The sequence below is a fragment of the Lygodium microphyllum genome, chromosome 27 (genome assembly GCF_053477565.2).
Source record: "Lygodium microphyllum isolate KBCC chromosome 27, Lygodium_microphyllum_v1.1.10, whole genome shotgun sequence".
Taxonomy (NCBI): domain Eukaryota; kingdom Viridiplantae; phylum Streptophyta; class Polypodiopsida; order Schizaeales; family Lygodiaceae; genus Lygodium; species Lygodium microphyllum.
In genome coordinates, this window is record NC_141161.1 from 22272469 (window position 1) to 22290111 (window position 17643).

Here is a 17643-nt window from a genome sequence, read left to right on the forward strand (position 1 = left end):
TGTCTATGAAGAAGTGACCCATGTAATCTTTGCTAACAAAATCAAAGTGTTAGGGCTCTATGAGAAGAACATGTATCAAAGGAAGGGATACCCCAAGCTTCCTATGACTTACTGTTTCTTGAAAATCCATGATCCCACTCCATATTATTATTCCGTCCCTATAGCCGATGGTAACCCAATCCTATTTTCCCCAAACTGATGTATCAATCAACCTGTCCTACTTATCCAAAATAAATGTACTTAGGGGGTTATGCCTTCATGAATAAATAGGACTTTTTACAATCGTCTATCTTGATCATAAATGTTAACTAAGCTGTTAAGCAATTAAATCACTTAGCTAAAAAGTTGTGCTAGTCATATTAACATAATATGGGAATGTATGATAAGATGTTAACATAAAGAAGCTTATTGTTCAGATGCAACCCGAAGCGTAAGTTCCAAATCCGACTCCTGCACTAAGTCCAGCTGTGGTTCGAGAGAAGAAATTCCTTCTCAAACAAATTAAGCCACCCGAGTTTGATGGCAAGGGAAGGATTGTTTAAGCTGATGCCGAGATCTAGATTGAATCCATGGAGGACTATTTTGAGGCAGTAGGAACTACACCTGCTAACCAAGCCATGCTTGCCAAAACTTAAGCTTACAGGCTAAGTGAGACTTTGGTAGAAACAGTGGTGTAGAGACCAAGCGATCTTAGAGGGGACAATTACTAGGGGTAAGCTTAAGGAAGCTGTGCGAGGGAGGTATCTGCCACCTGCCTTTTGCACACAAAAGATGAACAATTTCTATGACTTGAAGCAGCTAGGATTATCCTTGGAAGCATATTATTCGAAGTTCATTTCACTCCTAAAGTATGCACCCCCAATGGATATGACACAACAGGTGTCAAAATTCTATGTTGGGTTGAATCTACCCATAAACACTCGATTGGAATCAATGAGCCCAATGGACCTACAAGATGCACTCATTCGAGCTGCTCCAATAATACAGGAGGTGCAAACCAAACCAAGGAACAACAAAATTTGGCCTTACAAAGATCGGAATAAGGGCATGTCTAAGGCTTAGACTAAGAGAGCGCAGGGTCAGAAGCAGGGCCAAAGAAAGAAAGCTAGGGTCAATGATGTCAACAACTTTGTTCCAACACAAAGCAATGATCACAACCCATGTTGCTTTTATTGCAATGAGCCCGGACACTTCAAGAGGGAGTGTCCCAAGCTTGGCAGAGGATGTTTCTAGGGGCGATTCCAAGGTCAAAATAGAGCCGCTCATGGCCAAGGAACCACAGTTATGGCCAAAGGCAGAACCTCCAATGTTTCCAATAAGGAGCTGGACAATGAAGAAAATCCATCCATGGATGCTAACATTGAAAGGGCAATGGTTTATGCCACTCTTCACAAGAAGGGTCCAAATCACCAATTCTCGGTGATTCAAACTCCATCAGAATATCAAGGTAAAAGCTTCAAAACCTTGATTGACTGTGGCAGTACACATTCCTTCATTTCACCAATCTGTGCAAAAAGATTAGGGATAACCACAATAGATGCACCTACTTTACTTGTGGAATTAGCAAATGGTCGTGAAGTCACTTGTACTAGGCAGACTACTAAGGTGAAATTCCTACTCTAGGTGGGAAGCCAACTTTTGTGAGATTCAAGGTAATGAACCTAGGTGTCCATGAATGTTTGCTCAGAATGGATTGGATAATACCCAATGATGCCCACATCCACTATGGGAAGGGCCAAGTCTCCTTTCAAAATTCTGAAAGGGAACTAGTCACGACTCAAGGTGAGGCTGGTAAGCCAAAAATACAGTTGGCAAAAGAAACACGGATAATAAAAGGTGCTCAAAAGGATTTACATGTCTATCTGATTAAACTAAATAAGCTAGAACAGAGTCAGGAATCTGGAGAAGAACCTTCATGGTTAAAGGAATACGTAGACGTATTCCCTGAAGATCTGACGGAACTTCCTCCCCAAAGGAAAGCCGACCACAAAATCAAACTTGTGCCAGGAGCTGCACTGGTCGCAAAGAGGCCATATAAAATGTCCATCCTGGAAGCTATCAAATTGAAAGAGCAACTCAAGCATCAAGGCTACATCTGTCCTAGCAGTTCACCATGGGGAGCTCCAATGCTGTTCCAAAAGAAGAAAGGTGGAACACTTCGCCTATGCATTGACTGCAGAGGGTTGAATCAAGCAACCACAAAAAATAAATACCCCATTCCAAGAATAGATAAATTACTTGACCGTCTTCAAGGGACGTAGATCTTCTCAAAGATAGATCTCAGACCTAGATATTACCGGATAAGGATCAAAGAAGAAGATATCCCGAAGACTGCATTTAGTACAAGATATGGACACTTTGAATTCCTACTGATGTCATTCGGGCTGACAAATGCTCCTACTACCTTCAACAGGTTAATGAAGGATATCTTTAGGCCCTATCTTGATGACTTCGTACTCATCTTTTTTTACGATACCCTAGTCTACTCAAAACAGGAAAAAGATCATGAACCCCAGCTTCGCATTGTTCTTGAAACAATGAGAGCACACAAGCTTCATGCCAAGAAGAAGAAGTGCACATTTTTCAAGTGACAGATTGAATATCTAGGATTCATTGTATCAGCAGAATGAATTTTAGTAGATCCAACTAAGGTCAGAGACGTTCTGGAATGGTCAACACCAACTTCTGTCAAAGAAATACGTATTTTTCTTGGATTGACAGGGTGGTATAGGTTTTTCATCAAAGATTATGCTTTGATTGCAGCCCCTCTGATCGACTGATCTACTAAAGAAGCAAGTAGCAATTGCATGGTCACCTATTGAATAGACCAGCTTTGACAAACTAAAGCAAAGCTTAGTATCAGCACCCATCCTGAAACTTCCTGATCTTAGTAAGGAGTTTGAAGTGGTAACTTATGCTAGCTCACTTGCTTTAGGATGTGTACTTATGCAAGAAGGTCATCCCGTAGCACATTATTCAAGAAAATTGAAGAGCCATGAAAGGAATTATGCTACCCATGATCTGGAGCTATTGGCTGTCATCCATGCTCTCAAACTTTGGAGACATTACTTGCTAGATAACAAAATTTCCTTAATAATGGACCACAAGAGTCTTAAATGGATTTTCACTCAGAATGAGCTCAATATGAGGCAACGTCAATGGATCGAAGTGCTGGAAGAATATGATTTTGAAATCAAATATAGGCCTGGAAAAGAGAATGTAGTTGCCAATGCACTTAGTCGCAAGGCCTTTCTAAATTCTCTCATTTTGCAAGATCCATCAACAGCAAGGTCTCTAGCCACAAAGGTATCAATGCCAAACAACCCGATTCTTGAGCTAGCAAAAGAAGGGGCATATCATGATTGATTCTATCATAAAATGCTAAGGGAGATCCCCATCAAGGATCAAGACCTGAAGCTAAAGACGAAGTGTCAAGAATTCTCCATCAGTAGTGGACTTGTCTACTTTAGGATAAGATTATGTATCCCTATAAGCCAAACTCTCAAGCAGAAGATACTTTGGGAAGCCCATGACTCCCCTTTCTTAGGACATCCTGGTTATGCCAAGACCCTTAATGCAGTCAGAAAGAGCTATTATTGGGAAAGGCTCAAGGGAGACGTACTCAAATATGTCACCGAATGTTTGTCTGTCAACGCATTAAGGCATAACATGTTAAAATGCCTGGGAAATTGCAACCACTTGACATTCCCCAAATGAAATGGGAATTCATTAGTATGGACTTCATTATTGGCTTATCCCAAGTTCAAGGAGGATATAAATCTATTATGGATATAGTAGATATGCTCATCAAGGTTGCATATCTCATCCCTGTCAAGACGAACTATAAAGCTTCAGACATCACAAGATTATTCATAAAGGAAATATTCAAACTTCATGGGTTACCTAGAAGAATCATTAGTGATCATGACTCTCTCTTCACATCACACTTTTGGAAGGCTATCTTTGAGGCTATTGTAACTCAACTCTGTTTCAAGATAGCTTACAATCCCCAAACTGATGGTCAAACAGAATCAGTCAATCAAGTCATTGAAGATATGCTTAGAGCATACTGCTATCGCGAACCCAAAAAGTGGATTCAATACTTACCACTGGTTGAGTTTGTTTACAATGCTTCTTACCAACAGAGTATTCAGATTACCTCTTTCCAAGCATTATATGGGCATGATTGTCGTACCCCTTTGAACTTCTCGGATCCAACTTTGAGGGTAGAAGCTTCAAGACACATGCTAGAAGACATGGATGATCAAATCAAATCAATAAGACAAGACATTCAAGCTACCAATGATAGACATAAGGCTTACGCTGACTGGAAATGGCAAGATAGATCCTTCGTTGAAGGTGATATGGTCTTCATTTGTGTATGCCCTAAAAAGAGTTCACTATCCTTAGGAGAGTACAAGAAGCTATGTCCGAGGTATTGTGGACCTTATAAGATCACTAAATGCCTAGGGCCTAATGCTTATAGACTACAACTGCCCGCAACTCTAAAGATTCATAATGTATTCCACGTTAGCCTATTGAAAAAGTATCTACCTAATCTGAATCATGTACTTGATGATCAGCAAATTGTAATGCTTAGCCAAGGAGTCCTTGAGCTACGGCCTGATAGAATCCTAGATGTTAGGGAGAGGCATTTGAGATCAAGGACCTTGAGAGAATACCTCATCCAATGGAAAGATTATCCTGAAGAGGATGCCACGTGGATGGATGAAAATACTCTCAACCAACAATACCCCCAGGTCTTCTCGAGATGAGGACATCTCGATTCCTCTAAGGGGAAGAGGATGTAATATCTCCCCCCCATGCCCCCCCGTACCTTCCCCATAAGAACCCCCTTAAAAATTTTAAATTTAACTAAATTTTTTTACTCTCTCCCCCTGCCGACTGCATGGCGGGGAGAGAGAGAGAGAGGGAGTAAAGAGAGAGAAGGGGGGGCCATGCTCTCCCCCAGGTGGAGGGGTGGCGTCCATGAATAGCCATCTCCTCCTCCTCCCCCTCTATAAAAGGGAGTCCCCCCCTTGTGGGGCTGAACGGCAGTGCCCCCCCCTTGTCGTCCGAAGGTAGTGCCCCTCCCCCCTGGTGGTCTCCGACGGCAGCATCCCCCCTTCCTCGTCGCCTGACACATCACGCCCCCCCCCCCCCTTCGTGGCAAAATGGACCCTACCCAGTGATCAGAAAATGCGCCCCCTCCTCATCATCATCACACAGAGAGAGAGAGAGAGAGAGAGAGAGAGAGAGAGAGAGAGAGAGAGAGAGAGAGAGAGAGAGAGAGAGAGAGAGAGAGAGAGAGAGAGAGAGAAGCTTTTAAAGAGAGGTCACACACCCCTCAACATTTCCGAAAATACACCCCTCCCCTTCATTATCTTTTCTCCACTCAAGGAGAGGCTGTGAGAATTTACTTAAAGTTTCATAGGAGAGTGCGAGAATTCTATCTCTCCTACATGCGTCTTCGAGTATGGCCCTGAAGCATAGTTCCACAAAGATAGCTAGAAACCCTGCAAGTGTGGATGGAGGTTCGAATCAAGACGGCACCGCAACCGCGAACGGTTTATCAGGCGTGAATACCATTGGAATCAAGACATCACTCCAAACCCAAATTGCTCTATTATTAAATCTTAGATTATAATTATCATGGTGAAAATCGTATTCACATGCATCACATTGATTGTGGGATTGATGGATAATTGCCTTGGTATGAATTTAGTTGTGATCTTTGTAATAAACAAGATAAATTTCATTGTAAGATGACATCACAATAGGTGAAATTGATTAGGTAATTGCATCGTAAATTACCCAAAAAAATTATTGCATGAATTCTTGCATAAAGTGCATTGCTCCTTGCACAAGTTCTTGCAAAATACATTTCAGAAGACATCAAAAGAAGCAAAATGCATCTCCATATCGCAAGATGGATTCTAAGGTACATATAATAAACTGCAGAAAAAGATTAAAGCGCAGCTAGACTCATACAATAATCACATAAAGTTATAAAGATCAGATCATTCAAGAAGGTTATGGATTGTGTAAATAATTACATAGAGGATAATGTTAAGATTGCATGCATAGAAAATACCTTCGCATGTGTGGCATAAAATATCGTATGGATTATATCAAAATTGTAAGCATTGAAATGAAGGCATGGCATTACGTTGCGTGCATTAAATTTGTTGTAAAAATTCAATGTTGTTTGTAATCTACCAAATGGGACTGAGATGCATGAGTCCCATGTCAAAGTCCTTGGTGACTTCAAGAGGGATAGGTAAAAGCTTAGCGCATGTGAGCATTACTAAGAGGGCTTAAGAAGATTATATTTAGGACGAAGTAGGAACTGTTCTAAATAGAACCATCTTGACCAACCATGGTCAAGGGGATAGACAATCTTAATCAATTAAGATCAAAGATAAAGGTACATAGGTACTTCAAGGGATCTAGGAGATGACCAGCAAGTTGACCAACTGAGGATGATGGGGTTGTCCATGATTTATTTTACAAGGAGACCTAAGGTAAGGATAATAAGGGTCGGTAAGGTACAAACCCTAACCCAAAGAAAAAGGGGAAACAAGCAACCTAGCTTGCCAAGCCCCTGGAATCTCGTCAAGTCGCGAACAATCTAGGATTGAATGCTGGGAGTATTCGGGAAAAATGAATCACACCTTAGCAGTTGGTTGTACAAATGACCACTGAAATGATCGTGATTGTACACTTAGGTACATTGCTTGAACTTCTTTGCTCAAGGAACTAAATCAAGGCAAAACACTTAATGCTTCAGGTTAAAAGCCTGGAGAGAGAGGCAGGTTCAGTTACCTCTGACTGCTTGCATGGCCCTATCCAAGGGGGTTGTTAGCCACGTCAGGTATATGGACTGAACCCACCACAAGAGGTCTCTCTGTGGGTGCTGGTTGGAGCAAGAGGATGCTTGGGTGCCAGGGGAGGCTCTAGCAGTAAATTCCTTGCCTCCGAACCCCGCACAAGAGGCCCCGAGATGGGATCTCAAGGCCCGTGTACTAGTCTACGGGTGAAACTTGGGGTAGCAATCCTGTTGATTGCTGGGTTAGCCTTCAGCATGATACTTGATGTATTCCAGGACTATGATAAATAAGATCAGATATTTGAAAAAAGAGCTTGCTTGACATTGTTTTTGTGTCAGTGCCTAAGTTACGTGAAGGAACCTGTGTTTAAATTGATTAATTATGAAGCTGCTTTTGCATGTCAAACATAATGTGGTAGGTAATTAGATAACTAAGCAACCTGAGGAAAGTGTGGTAGATGTGACTTGGGTCTGAAGGGTGGTCCCGGTTAGCTGGGAACTTTTCTCAAAAGACGTGAAAATGATACTATGAAGACCTAGATTCAATAGAGTTAAAATCCCAATTTATGGTGTTTTAGGGGAGCAGAATGGGACTATGCCTCATGGGCAGAGATGTTGAGCTTCACATCCCTCTCGTTTCCCATTCTCCATGAACCAAGTGCAGCATAAATCCGCTTCAACTCTGTTGTTCCTACGCAAAGTGGTTCATCTGGAGCTGGACGTTAGCTACTACCTAGAGACTTGGTTGATAGGAAAGAAACCCTAACTTTAGGTTGGTCCTAAGTGGGAATGGCCGGATACTTCCGCTTCGGAGCAGACTCGGGAAGACCTAGATCACAAACCCTATGACATTCCTTGTGAGTGCCAGGTGGCACTTTCTAGACTCCCCTCCCGATGGGCTGCTAAGATGTGTCCCACAAGTGTTCAAGCGGACACGTTACAAAATAGGCTAGGGGATTTGCTTTGATTGATAGTTGATGTAGGGAAAGAGCTCGTGCAAGGCAAGTGTGAGACAAGGAGAAAGAGCCCTCACACGTAGAAAAGGAGGAGGCTACCTTGAGCATGCTTTTGGAGAGGGTAGGAGAGTTTTTTTGTAGGCTAGACTAGATTTTTTTTGAACAAACAAAATAAGGTTCAAAGTGACCATAACACTTTGGGGTTCAAGTTTTAAGCTTTGGAAGAGTCATATCACTTGAATCTTGATCTTGTACCTTGGGGGAACCATCTCCAATCATCAAAGAGAAGTTTGAATACATGAAAGATCTTATTGAGGGCTGTTATAAGATGACAATGACTATTGAAAATAAGGAAGCAAGCTGCCATAATTGATTCAAGGTTTCTATAAGGTACTCAAGGAAATTTTATGCTTGGAGATTGATTCTGAGTAGTAGCATACGTTGTCTAAATAGTCCAAGAACCATTTGTCTTGGAGTTTAACCATCCAATGATCAATTTATGTTCATTGTAATAACCAAGAATACACAAGCCTAAAGTGTGTTTGGAGTCCCATACAAGGATTTTGTTTACCTTCTCAGGTTCTACCAATACATAGTGCTCTCATTGGGTGAAGTACTTGGGCTTCTCCTACCAAGAAATCATTTAAATCTATTGACATTTAGACTATTTAGACTCTTTATCTTAGATGTGTAGTAGCCTTTACATGAAATACATGTAGAGTCTAAATCATTGAGCTTTGTCTTTATCTTGTCTAAAGGCTTAGGTAGACATGGCAGAAGGTTTTATGATTGATTCATAATGTATGGACATATCTTGGACGAGAACTTGAGTTTTAGCATTCTTGGGATTCACTTGAATCTCTTTCTTATTATTATTCTTCTCTTCTATCTCCTATTCTCCACTTCCTTCTCTCTCTGATCCCTAGTGGATATGACTTTTTTAACCAAAACCGACATCGATGAACCCAACGTGAAAAGTCATCAGAAGGAAAGATAGGATGGGAGAACCTTCAAGCATAGTTTCTAGTGATGTTTTGTAGCAATTGGAGCAAAATATAAACATGCTTATGTAGGTACAACAACAACAACAAGTGATGTAGCTTGTACTCAAATCAAAATTATTGTGATGAATGCTCTACAAGTATTGTAGCATGAGATGAAGTTGTTTAATGGTAGGAATGTATCGACATATTTGCATATCTATGCTTAGAATATGGAGTTTTTTGGGGTTTCTCGACTTACATGGAGCGGGTATTTTGTATGGGTCACTATACATGAATTGAAAGCCCGAGTTACTAAATTGTACATGAGAGATGCTAACTAGGTAGCTTTCAAGAAGACACTCCAGGAAGAATTTTACATTGAAGATACTAATTTGATTACTTGCAAAACTTTTCAAGAGTGGGTTCTAAAACCCAATAAGGATCTTGTGGCTACAAAGTTGTTAAGAGAATTTGAAAGTTGGTTTGAGTATATAAATATTGTAGCACGCTCATGCAAGTCAAAAAATTGAATTGTTTCTACAAGCGGCAAATCTTGAGCTTCAAGAGAAGCTTCATGATTTGTTAAAGAAATAGATTACAAAGACATGGCTTAAAATATAGTTAATACATTTTAAAGATGCTATTAGTTCATTAATAAAAAAGCATAGAAGGAGAGAAAGATTACATGCATCTAGCTTGCCCACTATTATGGGCAAAATATTTTATGTATCTAGTAATCCACCTGCTTCTGTGGTTAACCCTATAACTATGCCTGCTATTTTCACTATTAGGAAATATGCATCAGATTAATTGGTTAAAGGCATGTGGGATCTTAAGTTGAAGGTTGCAAAATTGGATGAGACAGAATAAGAGAAAATGTGATGGGCAGCAACCCCTAAACCAAGGAAAAGTTATATGCGGTGTGATGGTCTATAGTATGAAAGGAAGAATTGTGCTACTTATCATGAGGCCTTGGCATGACAACTCATCTTTTGGAAAGATAGCAAGATTCATGCACAAGAAACAACATTGCCTATTTCTTTGAATTTTGGAAAGGGAGATATGCAAAAGTTGTTGGAAGTCTTGGCTATCCAAAATACTTATGCAAATCTACATGCTACTACTTTTGGTCTATAGTTGGATAGAATGCCTAGCCATTGGTTCAAAGGCTATAATATGGACACATGCTTTGCATGTAGCTGAAAAGAGTAAAGCTACTACTAAGAGTGAAATGTCTCATGCAGGGCAAGATATTCATGACATGACTAGGTGGGAATCACTAATAGATGCATATTCAGTGAATACATATTTAGCAAAAGTGCAAAACATGGATATACTTGTGGAAGAGAAATGGAAGAGAGATGAATATAATGCAAGGAGATCTAAGAGAGTGACAAGAAGAATTATGGATTAGCCTAGGGCTACAAATCAGCCACCCCCCGAGCATGTTATGGAAGAGGTCGGGCAGGAGAAAAAATGAGATACTGAAAAAGAGGGCAAGCGAGTGAGATACAAGTTGCAGTTTGATAGTAAGATAGCCACGAATCTCAAAAAGGTTCTTGAAGAATGGATTTTAAACAACCGGTTGGAATTGACCTTGGGAGAGATGCTTAACTTTGCTAAGCAAGAATTTCATGACAAGATCATTGACATAGTTAAAAGAAAGCATCAATTTCTTGGAGATACCACTAGTTCATTGTTGCAATTTGAAGAGAAACTTGGTTTATTAGGCATTTGGGCTGAATATGAGCATGATATAAGTGTTAGTTTATCAATGGAGGATGCTACTAATCAGTGGGAAGCATGTGGAAAAGAGAAGAAAATGGCTGAAAATACATTGTCTTACATTAATATGCATGGTGGAGTAAGTCAGATGCAACAATATGGAGAAGAGACTCCAAGATTTATTCATCGATCTCATTACACAAGAAATCATTGGGCAAGGGCTATCATTGAAATGGTAGTGAAAATAGAGAAGTGTGAATCTCCTTGTGTTGCTTTGCTTAACCACCATGGGTCTAAGATTAATGTCACTGAGTATGGTTTGTATGAGAATGGAACATGGCATGTGGACACTGATCATGGTTGGAATATGAGGGCTACAAATAATTCTTCAAGGGAGCTCTATATTGCGTGTCCTAATGTCAAAGTGATGATTTTTTATGTACAAGAAAAGCAGCACTTCTTTGTGCAAGATAGTCCTCATATGCACTATGAGTTGTTCTGTCACCCCACAAAGCATAAGGGAGCAACCATGGTTACTCTTTTACCTTCTCTCCACATGCTTTTTCCAATGCCTTCACAATAGATGCATGACATCTTTCACTTTTTCTATTTCCTTCAAGGTTATAAGATCAAGTCAAAACAAGCTTTATCCCCAATTGTACAAAGAAATCATGGGCTTCATCTGTAACCAATTCACCCCTATCTACTATAATTTTTTCCACACAGCCATACTAACAAAAGATCTCTTCTAAGAGAAAGGTACATAGTGCATTTGTTGTCTTGGTGCATAGAGCTCTCCCTTTCACTTGGTTAGTGAAGTCTTTACAGGAAAGTACAAGATATCTAATTTACGAAAAACTTGTAATAAGCATCCCCACTAAATCCACCACTCACTTAAAATGAAGAGATAAGAAATATGTGGATAGCAATCAATCGTGATGTCTCACAAATGAATACATTTGACATGTTGTACATGTTTTCACAAAGTGAGCAACATCCTTATACATACTCTACCACCAATATCTTTCTTTAATCTTTGCAAAAGTATCCCAAGTGCCTCTATGGCTTGCCTATAAGCTTTCATGAAACTCCTGCATAACTTTTACTTATGAAACTTTGTCACCAAGAACTTGCAATGGATTGTCTCTTCTTAGCATGTTTCCACAAGTACCCATCTTTTAAGAAAAAACCATAGGCTTTCCTCTTGATCTTCTTAAACTGCTCATCCAACCACTCTTTTATATTTGTTATTGTGCTAAGATATTGGCCAATTCTCAACCACTCTCTTGCATGTTTGTCTTCCAAAAACACTTCTACACAAGAAAGATAACATCTAAAGTGTTTTGTTTTTGTTGTCCAAGCTTTTGTTAGTGCTGTAACAACTCCCTACATTGTTGAATTCACTATTACACCATTTGTACTTAACAAGCCAGTTGTTATACTTACCACATTTAATATTGTACTTACATTAATGAGAGTAGTACATGTAGTTACAATAGTTGCCAATTAAGTTTCACCAATCAAAACATCATTTTCAATGGCAAGAAAGTCATCTTCTTCCTCCTCATCCATCATCCCATCTTCATTCTCATAGCATGCTCAAGATAACACATATGCAACAATGGAGTTATCTCTTCTTGCAATATGTTGAATTTAGGGTTCAAAGATTTAATATATCCAATCCACCAGAGCATAGCAATGTCCGGGGTAGTAGCACTAGTAATCATAACCAATACTAGCAAACAATCAGTCTCAATGACTACATGCAGCCATAAAATACTCCTTATCACATTTAAGGGCTGTCACAATTTCCCATAATTCTCTTTTCACCTGTGGGTACCTTGTTTGAAATTTAATCAATACTTTAGTACCAAGACAAATTGCATATCTTTACGCTTTCTCATCATCTTTCTCAATTGCCCATCCAATCTCAATTGGGCTTGTATTAACATCAATAATGATAGGCTTCCCATGTGAATGATCAACCTTTCTCAATGTAAGAGTAGATTTCAAGAGATGCTTCAACTTTTTCATTGCTTTCTTATGCTTTCTTTCCTAGTGAAGCCTCTGACCTTTCCTCAAGAGCTGATATAGAGTATTAACTACATGTGCAAAGTGAGGGTTCCATATCCAATAGAACACACATGCACCCAAGAATCTATGTAGCAGCTCAGATACATTCGTGCATAAATCTTGCATTCTATCAATCCCATCTATTTTAATTGGTGATGGACTTGTCCCATAGGGCCCGCATATATTCCCAACAATCAAAACCTCTTCAACTTAAAAGACCGACTTTTGTCAGAAAGAGTTAAGTGCACATCTTCGAGTCAAAATTCTTTCACAATCAACAATATGGTTTGCAACAAACTATCTGCAAACCATGAGCATCCAGCTCTTTCTTCTTTTCATCCACTGCACACCCTTTGATCAGAACATCATCCAACAAGGTCATTGTCAACCATGGTATAAAATCCTAAGTACTCTATTCATAGCATTTGTCATGTTGCCACTGAGTTCATTTCACCCTATGAAGTTAATCTTCATAGTTTTGATATCCTTACTCTTGAGTGGAAACTGAAACTAATCATATCTCAAGTAAAGATCACCCAAAGAATAGATCATTCTACTTATGAAAGACTCTGCAAATGTATCAAGCATAGAACCTACACTCACATTTCTTGTGTGGTCACTTTATTGACCAACAACATGTCTTGAATAAATCTCGAAACCCCATTATTTTTGGGCATAATGAACCAATTATTTGAGTACATGGCTGAAGATGGATCCAAGATCTTCATGCTATCTTTTCATTTAGCAAGCCCATCAGCTTTGGTAAGCAGGCTTTAGGCAGAAATGGAATAGGCCTCAAGTTCTATGGTACATGTGGCATAGTAAATATCACCATAGGAGAGACAACATTTGGATCCACATAGCTTATTCCAAATGTCCGAAATGCAAATGCTTTCCCATGCCTAGCCATCATATGCATAAAATTGTCTCTTTCAATAGGCAAGAGAGACCCTCTACAACAACTTTCAATTCTTGTGATGTTTCAGTTGTAAATGGATGTTCTATATCTTAAGAATCTCGTAAACTTGGGTGCCTTGACACTTGCTCGTATAGACCCTCACTATCTAATGGAAGCAACAAAGCAACTAGTTTCACCTTTTTCTCAACCGTCTTATATTTTGTCTCCACAACTACTTTAGCCCATTGTAATCCTTCTTACTGAGCAAAAAATGCTATAACATCATACATGTCCAAAGAATATACTGAGAACACTCTATTTTCAGCATCATTTTTTGCATGTATGATTGCTAAAATTTTAGCCATAGTGTCAATAATATTCTACCCATAAAAGAGGCCTGAAAGGCCTTCATTTTCAACTAACAATCCCAATGTTCTCAGTTCAGTAGCAGCCCATTTCATAGATATGCATTCAACACTGCACATATCTTCTTGCAAAAAGTCTGGAAACAATGGTTTGGACCCTATATGTGGTAAGAGAGGTGTTTGATAGTGCTACTTATGCATCAAATGAGTTGTATTGAATAGCCATAAGAATTTTAGTAGTAGGGAAAATAATCAAATTATTCAAGAGCTAAGAATCTACTACTTAGGACTTGCCAAAACTAGATGAAAATATTGGTCATGATACAAGGGCTAGCTAGGAGGATATGGAAGATGAAAATATTGGTCATGATACAAGGGCTAGCTAGGAGGATACGGAAGATGAAGAAGTAGAGAATATGGTTGTAGAGGATGAGGAGGACTCTAAATCTAGTGACAACTAGGACTTTAGCACATGTTGAAGAATGTTCAGGTTTAGAGGGGGCAGATGTCATGCAATCTTTAGTCTATGGTGTAAAATGGTAAAAAGTCGGGTGCCTTAGAGGTAGACAGGACTTATCTGTGCTAAGTCATATGACAAGATCATGCTACACTTGGGTCTTTAAACATCTTGGCAAGTCATCTTGATATGCATTATGGTAAGTACTATGATATATTGCATGAGATAGAGAGTAGGAAGTCACCTAAGTGACTTAATAATCACTTGAGAAACAAAAAGAAGAAAAGCTAGAGAAAAGGAGGTTATTTCCAATACTGGCACAAACAAACTAAGGGGGGTCTACTTTGATTGACACTTGGATGGAGGGAAAGAGCTCATGCAATGAAAGTGTGAGACAAGGAGAAAGAGCCCTCACAAGTAGGAAAGGAGGAGGCTACTTGGAGCATGCTTTTGGAGAGGGTAGGAGAGTTTAATGTAGGTTGGAATGGATTGTTTTGAATAGAGAAAACATGGCTAAAAATAGTGATAACACTTTGGGGTTCAAGTTTTAAGCTCTAGAAGAGTTCTATCACTTGAATCTTGGGCCTATACCTTGGAAGAATCATCTCCAACCATCAAAGAGAATCTCTTGTTAATTGTTGTTATAAGCTATCAATGATTATCTCAAACATGGCAGCAAGATGCCATGAGTTATTCAATGCTTCTACATGGTGCTCCAAGAAATCTAATGCTTGGAGATTGGTTCCGAGTAGTAGCAAACATTGTCTAGATAGTCCAAGAACCATTTGTCTTGGAGTTTAACCAAGAATACAGAGGGCTGAAGTGTATTTGGAGTCCATACAAGGATTTTTTTAACCTTCTTAGGTTCTATCAATATATAGTTCTCCTAGTGAAGTACTTGGTCTTCTCCTACTAAGAAATCATCTAAACCTATTGACATTTGGATTATTTAGACTCTGTATCTTGGATGTATATAATTGTTTACATGCAAAACATGTAGAGTCTAAATCATTGAGCTTGTCTTTGTCTTGTGTAAAGTCTTTAATAGACTTAGCAGAAGGTTTTATGATTGATTCATGGTGTATGGACATGTCTTGAAGAGAACTTGATATCCTACATTCTTGGGATTCATTTAAATATCCTACTTATTCTTTTTCTTCTCTTCAATCTTCTATTCTCTACTCCCTTCTCTCTTTGATCCCTGATGAATACGACCTTTTGACTAAAACCCCTCTAACAGCGTGAAAAAAGTGAGATGTTCACTAACTTTAAAAGCTTTAAGACTTTGGTTGAGAAGGAGACAAGGTTGCATATTAGATGCCTAAGGTCAGATGGAGGGGAATAATATCTCTCCAATGAGTTTTCCAAAATTTTATAGAAAAATGGTATACAAAGTAGTATACATGTAGATATATTGTACATCAAAATGAAGATGCTAAGCCAAAAACTAGGCATATTACAAAGGTGGCTTATGCATTGATGTGAGAAAGAAACTTGCTTCATTACAATTGGGTTGAAACATGTCATGAAGGGAACTAGGAGAGAGAAGACTATTGAATGAGAGAGAAATACTGTAGGAAGAGAGAGAAAGAAGAAAGAGGTATAAGAAACACAAAACGAAGAGAGAGAAATACAAAAAAGAAAAGAAGATGTCAACCATGAAAGCTACGAGGAGAGAGAGGAAGCAAGAAAAGACTTGTGCTTATGTCAAAACTCATTACAAAATGATTGGCACCTTCATGTTTTATACATGCCCCTATGTACCCTATTTCCCATCTCTTACATTTCATCCCCACTCAAAAGAAGTTTGTGTCCCCAAAATCATTAGTGGATTGTTTACAATAGCTGAATGGAAAGGAAATTAGAGTATTACTCTATTATAAGTGACTACAAAAATAGGAAAATCATTAGTATGTACTAAGTAATGGATGGAATTAGAAGTGAAAAAACAAGTATACCATATGGATATCCATTCAAAATGATAAAACTAAAAACTAGACCACCATAACTCTAAGAAAGACACCTATAAACAATAGGTAACTTGCTATCTACTACTGACCCTATTGTAGTAAAACTAAGGTATCTTTGGATGGTGGGCATATCCAAATCAAGCATGCTGTGAGTCAAAATAAAGGTCACTAGACATACTTTCAATCCATATAGATGTTGCTTCTCTGTTAGTAATCAAATCAATATTTAAACTAAGCCAAAATATGTCCACAAATTGTTTGCAATTGAACAAGAGGTAAAATGACTAGTTTTCAGCCAAATAAACCTATGAAAGCTAAAGATTTGGACCCTTGGATACTAGACTAATGAAGGTGCAAAATCCATCCCATAGCCTCTTGGATCAAAAGGTATACCATCATAATGATGATAAAGAGTATCAAAATTATCATCAAACTCATAATCTTGACCATCTGGGTCAAATGGGTGGGAAGAAAGATCCCCATAATCACAACCATAATCATATCCATTATCCATCAAATTATAGCCATCATAAATGAGATGTACATCCTCATTTTCAACATACCAATCATCAAAATCATTATCCAAGTCTTCATAACCATAATCATATGCATATCTCTCATCTTCTAGTTGGTGTAGACCCTGATTAAGTGTGAGCTTATGCATATTCTTAACTAATGCATCACAGGCATCATCAAGAACTTCATATTCTTCATTTTTAGCATGCTTATATCCTTCCACAAATGGTCCATAAGGGTGCTAGCTTACTAAGTGAACTTCATATACATTGCCTTCTTCTAAATGATTTCCTTATTGATCATCTTGGTCTTCTTCATATGGTTGATCTTAATATTCTTCCTCTTGTTCATTAACCTCTTCTTGTTCTTCCTCTTATTCATCATAAAACCCATTGTCCACTTCAGCATTATCATTATCTTGAAAAAACAAAGAATCCAGCACTATATTTGGTTTATTCACATTGACTTAATGTTTAAGAACAATAGAATAGTCCTCTTCATTATGGCTTTGGACAAAGTATACTTGGTGTCCATTGTTTGATTCTGTATATTTACACATATGACCAGCATCAAAATGCTCCAAAGAAGTGACCACATCTTGTAGTGTAGGCTGAACATTACTCTCATAACTATACCAAGTAGCAATCTATGCAAGCATTTTCTTTTTCCATTCAACATGCTTTAACAAAGGATTTATAGCCATCTCTACAAAATTGCAAATATCCTCATGGTAGATATAGAGACTAATTAAAATGAATGTAGCACATTCATCTAACTTGGTAGAACATTTCCCACGAAGTTTGACCAATGAAACTATACTAACATCCAAAATTTCTGTAATATTTCCACACAATAAAAGTTAGTTGGTCAG